At 36.5% G+C, this 14,791-nt stretch overlaps 1 long non-coding RNA gene across 5 annotated transcripts in view; it reads right to left on the bottom strand.

Moving 5' to 3' along the window:
- Positions 1 to 14,791, bottom strand: part of LOC108530825 (uncharacterized) — a 103,038-nt gene that overhangs the window by 51,208 nt on the left and 37,039 nt on the right. For 4 of the 5 annotated variants that reach the window (XR_001885977.1, XR_001885982.1, XR_001885986.1 and 1 more), the window contains one exon: positions 3,161 to 3,282. The exons of the other annotated variant lie outside the window; for it this stretch is intronic. This is a non-coding gene — a long non-coding RNA (uncharacterized LOC108530825). The remainder of the gene's footprint in view (positions 1 to 3,160; positions 3,283 to 14,791) is intronic. 5 annotated transcript variants of the gene reach the window in all.

Here is a 14,791-nt window from a genome sequence, read left to right as displayed (position 1 = left end):
TCTCAGCAGCTGCCATCTTCACATAGATTATTACTAAAACATTTCGGTTTACAAGGTAACTTTTCAAAGTTTTGGATGCACAGATATGCTCACTAGTATTTGGTGATGAAAGCCAAATACAACAACAGCTACAAGGCATTTCCACACACTAGTAGAATAAAGAATTTTAACTCGATAGCAAATATGCATTTTTAAAAAGAACAGAAAACATATTCTAAAATTTAGTATCTTAGCATTTTAAAGAATGGAGTCAAAATTGACATGTAAATTATGATTCATTAAAAGTAATCAATTTTGAGTGAGTATGATACTAGCTGGAGGAAGATGACTAAGCCAGAAGAATTATTAGATGATATTAACACTAGTAAATATAAAGAAAAACCCCTTTGAACAGTCTAATCTCCTAATTTCCTTGATAAGTTTGAAATCATCACTTTTCTAGACCTATGGAGTCTACTTGGACTCTATGAGGCATGTTTAATGATTCCACATTATAATGTTTGAACACATTTAATTATTCCTACTCCTCTACTTTACTTTTACCGATATGAGGATTTAGTGAAATTATACACTATCTCTATTTTCGCTACTTAAAAATTGAGTAGGATATAGTAATACAAGGAGATGTTCTAGAGGGATTCATTATTTAATGTTTTTAAAGTCCTACACAAATGCCAAACTCATTACACTGTGCATGCTGGCAAGTGGCTAGGGTTTAGGAGATAATGCAAGAGCACACATAAATCAAAATTTCAACATGAACGACCTTCTTTTTGGACCAGGGAATGATTAATCACATCACTGGCATTGTGTATGCAGGTTCTTGTTCAATAAGTAAGAGTTGACACCCTTAGGTTGTACCTTCAGCCCCCTCCCTTTGCTTTCACACAGCAGTGGCCGGGGGTTGGGAGAAAACTAACAATTCTGTGTAGTAGCTGAGTGCCTTTCAAATTACAATCTGGAAAGCACCCAGACTGTCTAACTTTCAACCTCCAGGAAAAAAAGGTGGAACTGCTGTGTCATAGCAAATTGGTCCCAGACTTCAGCTGGATTACTTCCGAAGATGATACTTAGAGTATTTTCTGTAGACATCAGTTCCATGTCTAGATAAATGTTATACATAGAAAATTTCCTTGGACATTTCTTACCGTCTTCTGATTTCTGCTACTACCAGTATGACTCTCTTTCACAGTGTTATTTAATAGATCTTAACTTCAAAAATAAAGGAAAGTATCTATATTTGAAAATGTCAACTTCCTTTTTAGTAACTGGATTTTAGATTAAGGTATTTAATTATCTAAATAAGGACTTCATTTGGGTCTTAATGATTTATACCAATTCTGCCTTTTCCTAAATTCTGGCTGCTTTATAAGAAGTGTGGCTATATATGTATAATTGATTTTGAATGTATCAATAACACAAGTCACACCTGCGAAGGCTTCATCTGACCAAGAAATGGGACATGATACAAATTTTATATTTAATAAAAACAATTGTGAACATTGATAAGCCACTTCTTCCTCATGTTCATAGAAGATTGGCCTAATTAACCCCTAATCATATGTCCAGCATAAGATTAACTTTAAAAAGATGATGGAAATGTTTTTCTGCTTCCCTGCTTACCCAGGGCATAAATGCAGCAATAAGAGGCTCTAATTGTTCACCTTCAGCAATCAATTTAAAAGAGGGCCTGACCTGATAGAAGTGAGCTTAGCAGTTCACAGTATAATGGATATTGTGATGTGCCACCCAACAAAACTCCTTTATCCAAGAAAATTATCCACCCAGATTTTGGAAGTGTTGGCTTCTGATTGCCCACAGATACATCCCTGTGTGAGTAAGGATTCTTCAGAGAAACAGAACTGATAGGATGGAAGGATGGATGGGAAGACAGATGCTAAAGAGAGAGAGAGAGAGAGAGAGAGAGAGAGAGAGAGAGAGATAATAGGAATTGGCTCAAATGATTCATTATGGAGGCTGAGAAGGCCCATGATTTGCCATACGCAAGCGGAAGAGTGAGGAAAGCCTATGGTGCAATTCAGTCCTAGTCCAAAAGCCTGAGAACTGGGTGTGGGGTACCCATGTGTAAGTCCTAGGCCCAGTCTAAATGTCAGAAAGCCAGTCGAAATGTCAGAAATGTCTAAATGTCCAAGTGCCGAAGATGAATGTCCTAGCTCAAACAGGAAAAGTGAATTCCCCTTTCCTCTGCCTTTTTGTTCTTTATTTTTATTATTTTTTTTAAGAGACAGGGTCTTGCTCTGTCAGCCAGACTGGAGGGCAGTGGCATGATCATAGCTCATAACAGCCTTCTGAGCTCAAGCAATCCTCTTGCCTCAGCCTCCTAAGTAGCTGGACTACAGGTGCACACCATTGTACCTGGCTACTTTTTTGTTTGTTTGTTCAGAGACAGTCTCGCTATGTTGCCCAGGTTGGTCTTGAATTCCTGGTCTTATGTGATCCTCTCACTTCGGCCTCCCAAGGTGCTGGGATTATAGGCGTGAGCCACCACACCTGGCCCTGCCTTTTTGTTCTACTTGGACCACCATGGTTGGATAATGCCACTTACATTGGTTAGGGTAGATCTTCTTTATTCAGTCTATCAATTTGGATGCTAATCTCTTCCAGAAACACCCTCGTAGACACAGTCAGAAATAATGTATTCAAAGCTACCTGGGAATCTCTTAGCCCAGACAAGTTGGCACGTCCTATTAACCAGCACTCCCCGCTTTCAGACTTGCTCTCTAACTAGAGGGAGCTGCCTTGCCAAAGATTATGGGCCTCCTACCTGGGAGCAGTCCTCATCCAGTGACTAGATGGACATTTCTTGCATTAACCCTTAATTACCCAGTATTATGTGTACTTGGTACAGTTTGATATTCAGTAATGGAATAATACAAATACTTTTTAAATGGTTTATTAAGAACTTATTGTCAGGCTCTGTGCAAAATAACTTGCATATATCATCAGTTTTAACTTTCATCAATCTGAGTGAGCCTGGCATTTTTTGCCTACTTTTCATCAGGCGAGGAAAGTTGGTCTTATAGTTAATTAATTTGCCCAAGTTTACATCATTCTATTATTGAGTACAAGAATATCTTCCTTTATAATACCCAAATAGGTATTTTTCAGGTTAAATAAGTGTTAGTTATGATAGTCATACCTAAATTGATCATTTCCTGATGTCCCTGGATTCAGGAATAAAGTTGACTCAGGCAGAAAACCTTGGAACCCTCCTTGATTTTTCTCTTTCTCTTACATTTCATCCCATCCTGTCTGGAAATTCTGAAATAAATAAATCCAGAATCAAATGATTCTCACTACCTACACTATTACCATCCTGCTCCCAGCCGCCATTCTATTTTGCAACATTGTTGCCATCACCTCCTTTGTGGGTCAAGATTGTCCAGAGAAACAGAACTAATAGGCTATGTGTATATGGGCGTGTGCATATATGCACATTATAAATATATATACACACATATGTGTGCTCTCACTACCTACACTATTACCATCCTGCTCCCAGTCACCAGACTATTTTGCAATATTGTTGCAATAGCCTCCTTTATCAGTCAAGATTGTCTAGAGAAACAGAATAGGCCTTGAGCATATGGGCGTGTGAATATATACACATTATAAACATGTATATACACATTATGTGTGCATACATAATCATATATTTATAAACATATATATACATACATATTAGGTGAGGCCCACCCACATTATGGAGGATAATCTCCATTAATTAAAGTCAACTGTTTATGGGTGCTAACCACATCTATGATATGTCTTCTCAGCAACATCTAGATTAGTGATTGAATAAATAACTTGGCACTATAGCTTAGACAAGTTTACACATAAAACCAACCATTGCATCTCCTTGCTTCATCTTATGTCCTATTACCCACAATCTAATTTCAACATAGGACCACAGTGATTCTTTAAGATATAAGCCATATCGTGTTACTCTTCTGCTTCAAATTTTCCAATAACCCTTCATACCACTCTCAGTAAAACCCAAGGTCCTTACAAAGGCACCCAAGGCTTTGAATGATCTGGTTCTCTACACCCTGTTTTCATCTCCTGCCATTCTTACCCTGGTCATATTGTCCTCTCTCCTGTTTTCTCAACACACCAGGTACATTCTCAACGCCTTTGAGGTACTTATTCTGCTTAAAATATCCTTCCCCTAAGATGCAAACATGACTAATTTCTTTCTTCTTCAAGTTTTTGCTCTAATGTCACCCTCTCAATGTAGTGTACACTTCCCAAGTGTTTAAAATTCTACCTGACGCATCCCTTCTTTGATATTGCCTATCCCTGTGTTCTGTTCTACCTTTTGTCCCCATAGCATTTATCACTTTGTAATATAGCTGTTATGTACTGACTTTGTCAGAAGAATGCAACACCACAAACACAGTAATCTTTGTTTATCGGTCTCTGCACTAGCCTAGATGCCTAGACTGGTATCTGGCAAATAATAGCTACTAAATAAACATTTGTTTAATGAATAAATTTAGCCTAGTAATATTTTGATAACTTGCCAATTTATTATAATACATCTAAAAACAGCAATTTTGTATTCTCTCCCTTTCTGACCCTCACACTACTGTATAATTTTTTATTTTCAGGTAGGATAATACAATCTCTTTTCTTTTTATTTTAGCAATATTTCTACTGTTAAGGGAAATGATGTAAGACTATAATATACATATCACATGTGTATTAACTAGTTAGAATGGAAATAATTAAGAATGTGTAATTAATAATTTTACTTTTATTTTAAGTTCAGGGGCACATGTGCAGGTTTGTTATATAGGTAAGCTTGTGTCATGGGGATTTGTTGTACAGCTTATTTTAGCACCCAGGTATTAAACCTGGTACCTCCTAGTTATTTTTCCTGATACTCTCCCTCCTCCCACCCTCCACCCAGTAGGCCCCAGTGTCTGTGGCTCTCCTCTATGTGTCCATGTATTCTCATCATTTTGCTCCCACTTATAAGTGAGAACATGTGGTATTTGCTTTTCTGTTTCTGTATTAGTCTGCTAAGGATAATGGCTTCCAGCTCCATCCATGTTTCTACCAAGGACGTGATCTTGTGCTTTTTATGGCTGTATTCCATGGTGTATATGTACTACGTTTTCTTTATCCAGTCTACCACTGAAAGGCATTTAGGTTAATTCCATGGGTATATTCCTTTGGGTATATACCCAGTAATGGGATCACTGGATTAAATGGTAGTTCTGTTCTTCGGTCTTTGAGGAATCACCACATTGTTTTGCACATGGTTGAACCAATTTAAGAATGTATAATTAATTCAATAATAGGATTAGGGAAATCAGACTTCTTAGATTCTAAGTGAAAAACACGCATGGACTGCTGAGGTGACCATGCCCAGGAGTATACATTTTTCAAGGCTATAATTTTAGGAACTCTTTGTTTCAAACATGATACTTAACCTAACATCTATTATATAATATGTTTATCAGATTGGTTTAAATGGTGATAATCTTTTTCACTGACAACTCATTTTGATTGATGATAATTATAATAGCTGGAGCTAAAGAAAAGACAAGATTTGCAAAGTTGAAGGTTCCCTAATATCTTTTCATTTATGGCTTGTTTTTTCCTTTGTATCTTCACTCACATGGGAATTCAAACTAAAAGTAGAAGCAACAAACCCATTTGATGGATTTTTGTATCACAATTCAGTCTTAAGTCCTTCTTTGCCCTACATGAAAGACCTTTGGAAAAAGCTCCTCAGCTTCAAATTTGAAAAAGAAAGCACCTCTCAGATCCGACAAAGTTTCTTGAGTCATGCCAACCAGGAGAACCTGAAATAACCTTGGTCTTGCAAAATTCCCTCATCTCTATACCTTTCTGACAGGGGTTACATAGAGATGTGTCTGCTATGGAGAAGATAAGTAACATTTAGGAAATAACATTTCATCCTATTCACAGGTATATAATGTCTAATTTTTCTCTCTCGGTCACAATATATATTTTTTGAATTGATTATAATGCACATAAGATCACTGATGTTAAAAAATACGGCATTAAGAATTAAGGTCTTACAACCTCTGGCCTTTGTAGTCTTTTAGCCACATCTGGAGCCACTTTCTCACATTCACTCTCTTGGAGCTCTTATTTAGGTCCTTAAATGTGCCAGGCTTTTTCTCAGCTCTTGGTATCTGCACACCATATTTCTTCTGGCTGAAACACTCTTCTTCGTTTGGCTAAAAATAATCTGACATTAGCATAGATTTAAATTTCCTAAGAAAGCCTTCTTAGACCCCTCTGACTGGGTGAAGTCTCTTATTTTTTTTTCTTCTCAAAAACCATTTTCCTCTTTCTTATAATTGAATATTTATGCAATACAGGTGCTTGTGGAACAAATTCCTGGGTCTCTGTTGGGCATTAATTGAGACTGTTCCTATGACTGAAGGACATAAGATAACCTTGAAACTGGAAATACCCACAACGTCTTGGAAGATGATGAAAAAACGTTTTTATAAAGAGGGTAGTACCCAGAAAAGTTTCATAATAAAATGAGTATGGTTTGTGCAGAAACATGTTACTGAGGGAATGCAGGATAGTGATTACTGAGCCTTTTTTTCCATAGGTCTGACTTGGAACCACATAAGTAACTGAGAGATCCTATGGTCACATGGACAGTGCCCTGTGAACAGCTCTCTGTTGACCAACAAAGAGATGCTTGGTTTATAGATGGTATTTTCAATGTTGAAACACAGCTTCCTATTTGCAAGACTGCTGCACTAAGACCAGCGTGTGAAATGACTGAAGAAGATAAGAACAAATTAGTTCAATGAGTTTATTTGCATACCATTTTCCTTGCCGTGATGAAAGAATTGAATGGCGATAAAAGTCCACTATGTTTGGGCTTTTACTGACCCATGAGTAGTAGCCAGTGGTTTGGCCATATGGTCAGGCAGATGGGCAATGGAAAACTGCATTAAGAAAGGCATGCCTATGTGGGGGATGGCCCTGTGAAAATCACTACAGGAAAATAAGGGTCACAGGTAGGAGGTACTGAAGAGAGTATTCGGGAAATGATATATGGGGAAAAGAGTGAAAAGAATATTAAGGGCAAAGGGAATAGCAAGTTCAAAATTCATAAGACAGATACATGCTTAAAATGGTCAAGGAAAGCCAGTTGGGTTGTAGCTGTTATCTTGCCAGGAAAACTAGTTGGCTCTGACATCAGGCAGTTTGCAAAAGACTGTATTATACATGTCCTTTGTAATCCACATTAACAAATCTGGTTTTTATCCTATAAACTGAAAAATCATTGGAAAGGTTTGAGCAGAAAGGTAAAATGACGTACCTTTTAGGGAATTTCTCTAGCGGTGGTTGGAAAATAGGTTGTGCAGGATAGTGGCAAGCACAGTGATGCTCACAAATATTTACTTGCCCCACATTTCTTAGCCCCTAAAAAGTTAGAGAGTTCCCATGCCCACTCTCTATGACAAGACCTGCAAGGTCGGGGTTTCCCAAAGCCAGTGATTTGCTAAAATGACCAGCAGAACTGATGGAAATTGTTATACTCATGGTTACTGTTTATTGTGGTGAAATAACACAGATTAAAATTAATCAAGGGAAGAAGTACATAAGGCATATTCAAGACTTCCACATGTAGATTTTCCAGGTGTCCTCTCCCAATGTATCTTGAACAACACTGTCTTCTCCCAGAAATGATTTGTGACAATACATATGGGGTATTGCCAACCAGGTAAGCTTACTTGAGCTTTGGAAGACAAAATTCAGCCTACAAAATAGGAGCTTTGATTTGCTCATTCCAATGACTGGAAGAATTCCTTACAAATAATAACTACTTGATCAGTATTTGCTGAATGAATGAACTCAAGTCAAGCATAAAATTGCTGTTGAAGACAAAGATTTAAGACACAATCCTCACTATCAAAAAGCTCACATCATGCTAGAAGAAATGAGTACAATGGGCATCATATTATAATATTACGAGTGCTATGCTGAAGGTATACACTAACTGTTACGGAGAAACCAAAATTCATAGCATGGAGATTCATAGAGAAGTGTTAATTTCACTGTGTTAAGTGAAATGTTGAAACTGATCATGGGGAAAAGGAAGATAACATTCTGTGTAGAGGAAATAGTACATATAAATGGAAAGAGGCAAGAAAAAGTATGGAACATTTGAGGAACTGCAAGCAGTTTGGTAAGGATCCAATAAGGATAGAAGAAAAGGTAATTCTGCAAAGGCATAAGAAGGCAGATCAGGAAGGGCCTTGTATAAGCTAAAGAGTTCAGATTTTATATTTAATGAGCTGGTAAACCATTGATACCTTTAAAATAGATGAGTGACATACTAGTGTGACATTTTGGAAAGATCATTGATAATTGTGTACAGAATAAATTAGAAAGAAAGAAAGAAGACCAAGAAAGGTAAACTTTTGAAATATAATCAAATGAAATAATCAGTAATCAAAGGGAAAAACACTCGAAGTCTAAACTTAAGGGGTGCGAGGATGGTGAGGAATAATGAATGGAATTGAGAGCTATATCAGATGGAAAATTAATAGGTCAAAATGACTTGACTTGCAGTAGAGTATGAAGAATAAATCTAGGATGGCATCCAAGTGGCTATTGTCAGCAGTAGATAAATGGTGGTACCATTCACTAAAAAAAAATATTTATCTGTTGGCAGAGTTCAGATGAAGAGAGGCAGGAGTTTCAGTGCATAAGTAAATGCAAGAGTAAGAATTATTATTGGAGATTTCTTTTTGAGACAGGGTCACATTTTGCTGAGGCTGGAGTGCAGTGGTGTGATCTTGGCTCACTGCAACCTCAGCCTCCCTAGTAGCTGGACTACAGGTGCACAACACCATGTCCAGCTAATTTTTGTAGAGACAGGGTCTCGTCATGTTGCCCAGGCTGGTTTCAAAGTCCTGAGCTCAAGCAATCCTCCTACCTCAGCCTCCCAAAGTGCTGAGATTATGGGTGTGGGCCACCATACCCAGCCTATTATTGTATATCTTAATTCTGAGATAGATCATCTAAGAGTAATATTCCAGAAGCAATGAATGGGAAATTTTGGAATTCAGGGCAATTCTCACTGGAAAACCATGAGAATATGTTTTGAATATCTACAGAGTGTCAGATATTTTTAGATCATAGGAAACCCAGAACTTCACCTTGTAGAATTTAGAAAGGTAGCTCAAGTATTATCATTATTCAATAATTTCTTATTTGCAGCTGATTTAATGCATTCTTTATATTTTTCTTGTGCTTCTTTGCATATATTGCCCCTCCTCTTAATATGGATGCCCAGGGCAACATAATTTCAAAAGTTTAAGTTTCATCATTTAAAAGTTTTAGCCTTGAAATATCTTCTATTCTGTTCTTTCGGGTGGGTGTACAGAAGTTGTCAAATCACACAGACATACACACACACAGAAACAGGAGAGAGAGAGAGAGAGAGAATGAACTAACTTCAGTACACCGGGCTATTCATTTAGGCCACCTTAGCAATGAGAGTGAATTGCTGCATGAATGATCTGGCAATGATAACCAGGGTCATGTCATGCCAACAGCTGAAACAAACAGGCTAATTGGATGGGAATCTAGCTCAGCACTATGTATGGCTTTATAGTTTGACAAAATATTAATTGTACCTTTGTAGAAAGCTTTGTATATATTTTCTTAGCCAAGGAAAGGAAAGAATGATTGAGATTTCCACTCCTTCAGCAGGTTATCCATCATATCACTAAAGGCTGTGAAACTTTCTAATGGCCAAGATTCCTGAACTATTAGGATCCACTGCCACAGATGCCTTTGGCAGTACCAATCTCAAACTCTTCCTTTTTATTTGAAATTTCCATTGTACGTTTTAAATTACGCTATAGCACCACAGTGGCAAGTGGAAGGCCATGGTTCTTGGGGAAAAAATAATAAAAAGAAAGGACCACAAGGTCAAAAGATATTTTTCTGGAGAATCTTGCAATATACCAAGTGATGCCTTGGGAAAAAAAGCAAAGCTGTTTAAAAAGACAGCAGCTGCTATAATGCTGCTTCATTACAGACCCAGTGGAGCAGAAGCAATGCATCCATTTTGCCTTTTCCTTCATTGATGATATCAATGGAGCATTAATGGGATTCTTACAGTCTACTGGTACAATATAAATTTAGCCTGACTAAATCTTATATTGGCTATATTATAATACTTTTTTATACTAGAGAAGAACCTCACTAGTTTCCTTTTTATGTAAAAAAGTTGCAATTAGGATATATCTTCAGATCCACAATAAATAAGCCATCGATACAGTTTTTTTAAAAAATGTATTTTACCATTAGGATAAGAGGTAGAATTTCAGTCTAAATTAAAATCCTTATTAACAAGCTTGTTTCACGGAAATATCACACAGCCTTTCTCCAGTTAACGAAGTCAAAGTGCTTTTATTGTTGTTTATCGATTTCACTTATTTAATTCTCCTTTAACAGAAAAAGGTGAGTTTCTCTTTGTTCTTTTATTTTGTTAACGAAATAGGTTGTGCTTTCAAAACCAACAAATTATGCAAATTATTTAGCATTTATCTTGATTTTTAAAAAATCGTGTCCAAACTATGATCTTAGGGTTGTCCATTTATATAAGAATTTTAGGGCTAGACAGGAACCCAGATGTTTCGAGTGGATTTGCAAATGGCAAAGTGCTGCTTGTTGGATCTGCCTGTAAATCTATTTGCAAATGCAAATCCTCTTTCCAAACAGATCAGAGTTTTTTTAGGTACAACAAAAATCCTTGAGCAAAGCAAAAATGCTGATGGAATGTACATGTGTCACTTCTATGGATTTCTATCCAAATGCTTTTGCATCTTCCTAGTGTACTTTCCGAGGATGGTAGCATAAAAGAGAATGCAATGACACTTATTTTCAGGGGATTCTGAATGCATCCTGCTGCTATTTAAGGGACAGCAGAAGCTGTGGCTAATCCAAACATCTCCCTTTTTTCTGCATGAAATGACTCAGAGCACACCCTACTTCTGTTGTGTCGCCTTGGTGCACTGATATAGCTTGAAAGATAGTTTCCATTTGTCTACAGCTACCGAGACTCTCTCTTTTGCATGCCTTATCTTCTCTGTTCATGACTCTCTAAAAGATCCACGTCCCCAGGGTCTAGACCATGAGTGCAGCTCTCCACTGATGCCTGTATGTTAAGGGCAGTAAATCATTCAGAGTTTTACTCTTCCTTGCCCCCGATAATAATAATAACAGCAAACACTTTTATAGTACTGACCATGTTCATTAACTTATTTAATCTTCAACACTACTCCATCACATGCACAGGTCTCCTTCTCCATGTCCTGTGCTCCTCTAATATAAAAGGTTAATGGTGGGAATAAAAGGCATGGATAGCTTTTTTTGCTCTCATATATGTCATCTTCTCTCCTTACATTTTACGCTGCCCTTAATCAAGGCTGCACTGTTGCCATAGCCTCCTACCCTTTACCTGCCACATTGCGGAGTTGCCCTCTTTGAAATCCATTCCTCTGAGCTTTTGCTAAAATGACTCCTCTGAACTGTAGACCTAACCTTGTCATTATTCTGCTTTAATGTTACTCTACCACCTACAGAATAAAGGCCATGATCCTTAGGATGGAATATAAAGCCTGTTATGCCCTGGCCACATCTACTTATCTAGTTTCTTTTCTCACTACTTTCTTCTTATCCCTGAGTGACTTTTGAATTCAATCCCTTGTACACAGTATTATTTCATGCCTTTTTAAAGCATGTTAATATAAGTTACATGGACTTTGCTGAAATGTCTTTCATCTCCCTACCATCCATTGGCCCATTCTCCATGCCCCCAACACACACCCCATGCATGTGCACAGACACACACATAAACACACACACACACACACACATACTGTGATGCCAGGCTAACATATGCTTACCCTTTAAGAGCCCAGATAATGGTCGTATCATCTACTGTCTTCCCCAGTGCTGTCCACAGCCCCAGATTATAGTAAGTGGTTGATATGGTTTGGTTCTGTGTCCCCACCCAAATCTCATCTCAAATTACCACTTGTTAAGGGCAGGATATGGTGGAAGGTGATTGGATCATGGGGGCGGTTTCCCCCATGCTGTTCTCATGATAGTGAGTGAGTTCTCACAAGATCTAATGGTTTTATAAGGGCTCTTTCCCCTTTGCTCTTTCACTCTTCTCTCCCTTGCCGCCATATGAAGAAGTTTTCTTCCTGCTTTGCCTTCCGCCATGATTATAAGTTTCCTGAGGCATCCCCAGCAATGCAGAACTGTAAGTCAATTAAACCTTTTTCCTGTATAAATTACCCAGGCTTGGGTATTTATTTAAAGCAGTGCGAGAACAGACTAATACAGTGAGTTTTCTCTGTGTTCCCTTAGTACATATGCAAATATCTAAATTTCCCCCTTAAATATTTGCCTTCCTCATTACATTGTGAACTCTTTAAGGGAAGAATCTGTCATTCTTTCCTTCCCCACAGCTCTCAACACATATTTATTGAGGTAAACTAAATTCCCACATGTATGTACCTGATAACAAATAGTTCTCACAGGCTTTGACCCACAAAAAGGAATTTGTGAATGAGAAACAAGAGGTCTATAGCTAGGGGTAAACAAGGTACTTTGAGTCAATGGTATCTTTTCTTCATGTCTTCACAACATCTTAGTAGATTATTTAGTCAGTTTGTGAATAAGGTTGATTACAAGTGAAAGTTGAGACTGTAACTAGCCAGGCAAAATCATAACGGAAAAGAAAAATAGGGAAAATAATCTGAAATCTGCCAATTAGAAGACTAGTATCCTGAGGAAGAGTTTAAAAGTGCCTATTTATTTTAAGTAAGCAACCCTGAGGCTAGGTTTAACACGATGCCAAAATAATTTATGTGTTCAATCAAAATAATATTCTGTTCATCTCTAAAAAATCTTTTAAACTGGTATTTTATTCTAATAAAGAAAAAACCAAGTAATTGATTGAATTGTTTATCTTTGAACTCCCTTGATGAGCCACCAAGGAACCAAAGCCTGAGTTTATTTATTTAGAGAGGCAGGTGCTTTTATTCTCTTGTGATGCAGAGATCAGTGCAATAAGATGGAGTTGCTCAGGGGCAGTGGGAGAGAATGATAATTGTAGAGATGGCATTTAAATGTTATGCATTTAAGATAAAATATTGTACTGAGTTTATGATTTGGGGAAAGTTTCCAAGACATTTAACATAGTAAGAACTTTTCCGTCGTCCTTGCTAAGGCTGAATTGCAATGTTATGATCTTTTGAGTCCCGAAAGTAAATAATTGTGTCCACAGATTTTTGATGCTTTAATCTCATGTGTTTCATTAGACAGTGAATATTTACTTAAAATAAACTCCTGCCGTTTTCCAACTTGACTCACAAATTGGAAAAAAATGTTATATATGCTTTTATTATCTTTAAGCCTACTTTAAAAGAGAGACTTAAATTTAGAAATACCAGAATGTATTTACATGTTCTTAATTCAAATCTGACTTGCTGCAAATACTTATTTCCAAATTGTATCAATGATATTTAAATAGATTCTAATTGAAATGTAATGATAGGGTAAAAATCATAATGCAATTTGCTTTAAAAAAGTTATAACTATAGTCAAATACAACTGTCTTATAAATTACTTCTCTTATAAACATTATGCCAAAGTTTAGACACCCATTTAAAATTCAGTTTTTTAGAGATTTAAGCATTATCAGGAAATAAGAATACTCTCTTCTTGCATAAATGTTCAATAAAATAAATTCTTTCCCTTAAAGATCCAAGAAATTTAAATAGACAGCATTTTATAACATGATTTATGCTAGTTAACAATCACATCTTTTTAAAAATACAATCCCAAAAGTTATGTGAATCCAGAACTGTTCGCTGCTCTCATTTCTCCAAAGCAATATTAGACTAATTTTTGAAGGTAAAAGTTGCTCCATCATGTGGTTCTGAATATTAAAAGTAAAACTAATAGATGTAAATATTCTATGGTAATATATTGGTCTTTTTTTTAAAAAAAAATACACACTGACCAAGCATCTTAAATTTCTTTTCTAAGTTGTTATAACTCCTCCACGTAAAATAGCAGTCAGTTATATACCACAGGAGTTTTACTGTTCTTACTGAAGTAGGATCATTAACAACACAGTAAGCTCTGCTAACTTACTGATAGACATAATCTTTGGTTTTGATGGTTTCTTACCCATTTTTTTTTAGCTGTTTCATAGTACATATCTACAGAGCAAATATTACTACATGTCTTTTTATATCTGTAAATGATCCCTGTTCTCCAGAAAACACTAAATCGTCCAACAAACACAAGAGTAAACAAAGGGCAGACATTTTGTGGAGCAGAAATAGTTCTGAAATGCCAGTTTTAGTGCCCTCTCAATCATGAGAAATATTAAATAGCTGGCAGAAATAAATTTGAGATATATTAAAATACAACTATTCCACAAAATTGCTTTAAAAATACATGGCACAATTAAAAGTGTCGGATTCTTTTAAAGATCAATGGTATACATCCAAATTCCTATGATTAATTTTGAAATTTAGGCAAAATTAAAATACCTGATTTTATCTTACCAGGAATAATGTAGTATTTCCAAAAGATTCATTTGCATTAAATTGAAAAATTAAAATCACACAGTTTACTAAACTGCAAACCTACTGCTGCAAAAGAACAACTCTATCAATGGCTGCTTGAATAAGGTTGTAGCTATTATAAGCAAATTACAGGCAAA

The sequence above is a fragment of the Rhinopithecus bieti genome, unplaced genomic scaffold (genome assembly GCF_001698545.2).
Source record: "Rhinopithecus bieti isolate Rb0 unplaced genomic scaffold, ASM169854v2 scaffold_110, whole genome shotgun sequence".
In the NCBI taxonomy this organism is placed as follows: Eukaryota; Metazoa; Chordata; class Mammalia; order Primates; family Cercopithecidae; genus Rhinopithecus; species Rhinopithecus bieti.
The sequence above is the reverse complement of the archived record's forward strand: the minus strand, read 5'-3'. Positions and strand labels throughout refer to the sequence as shown.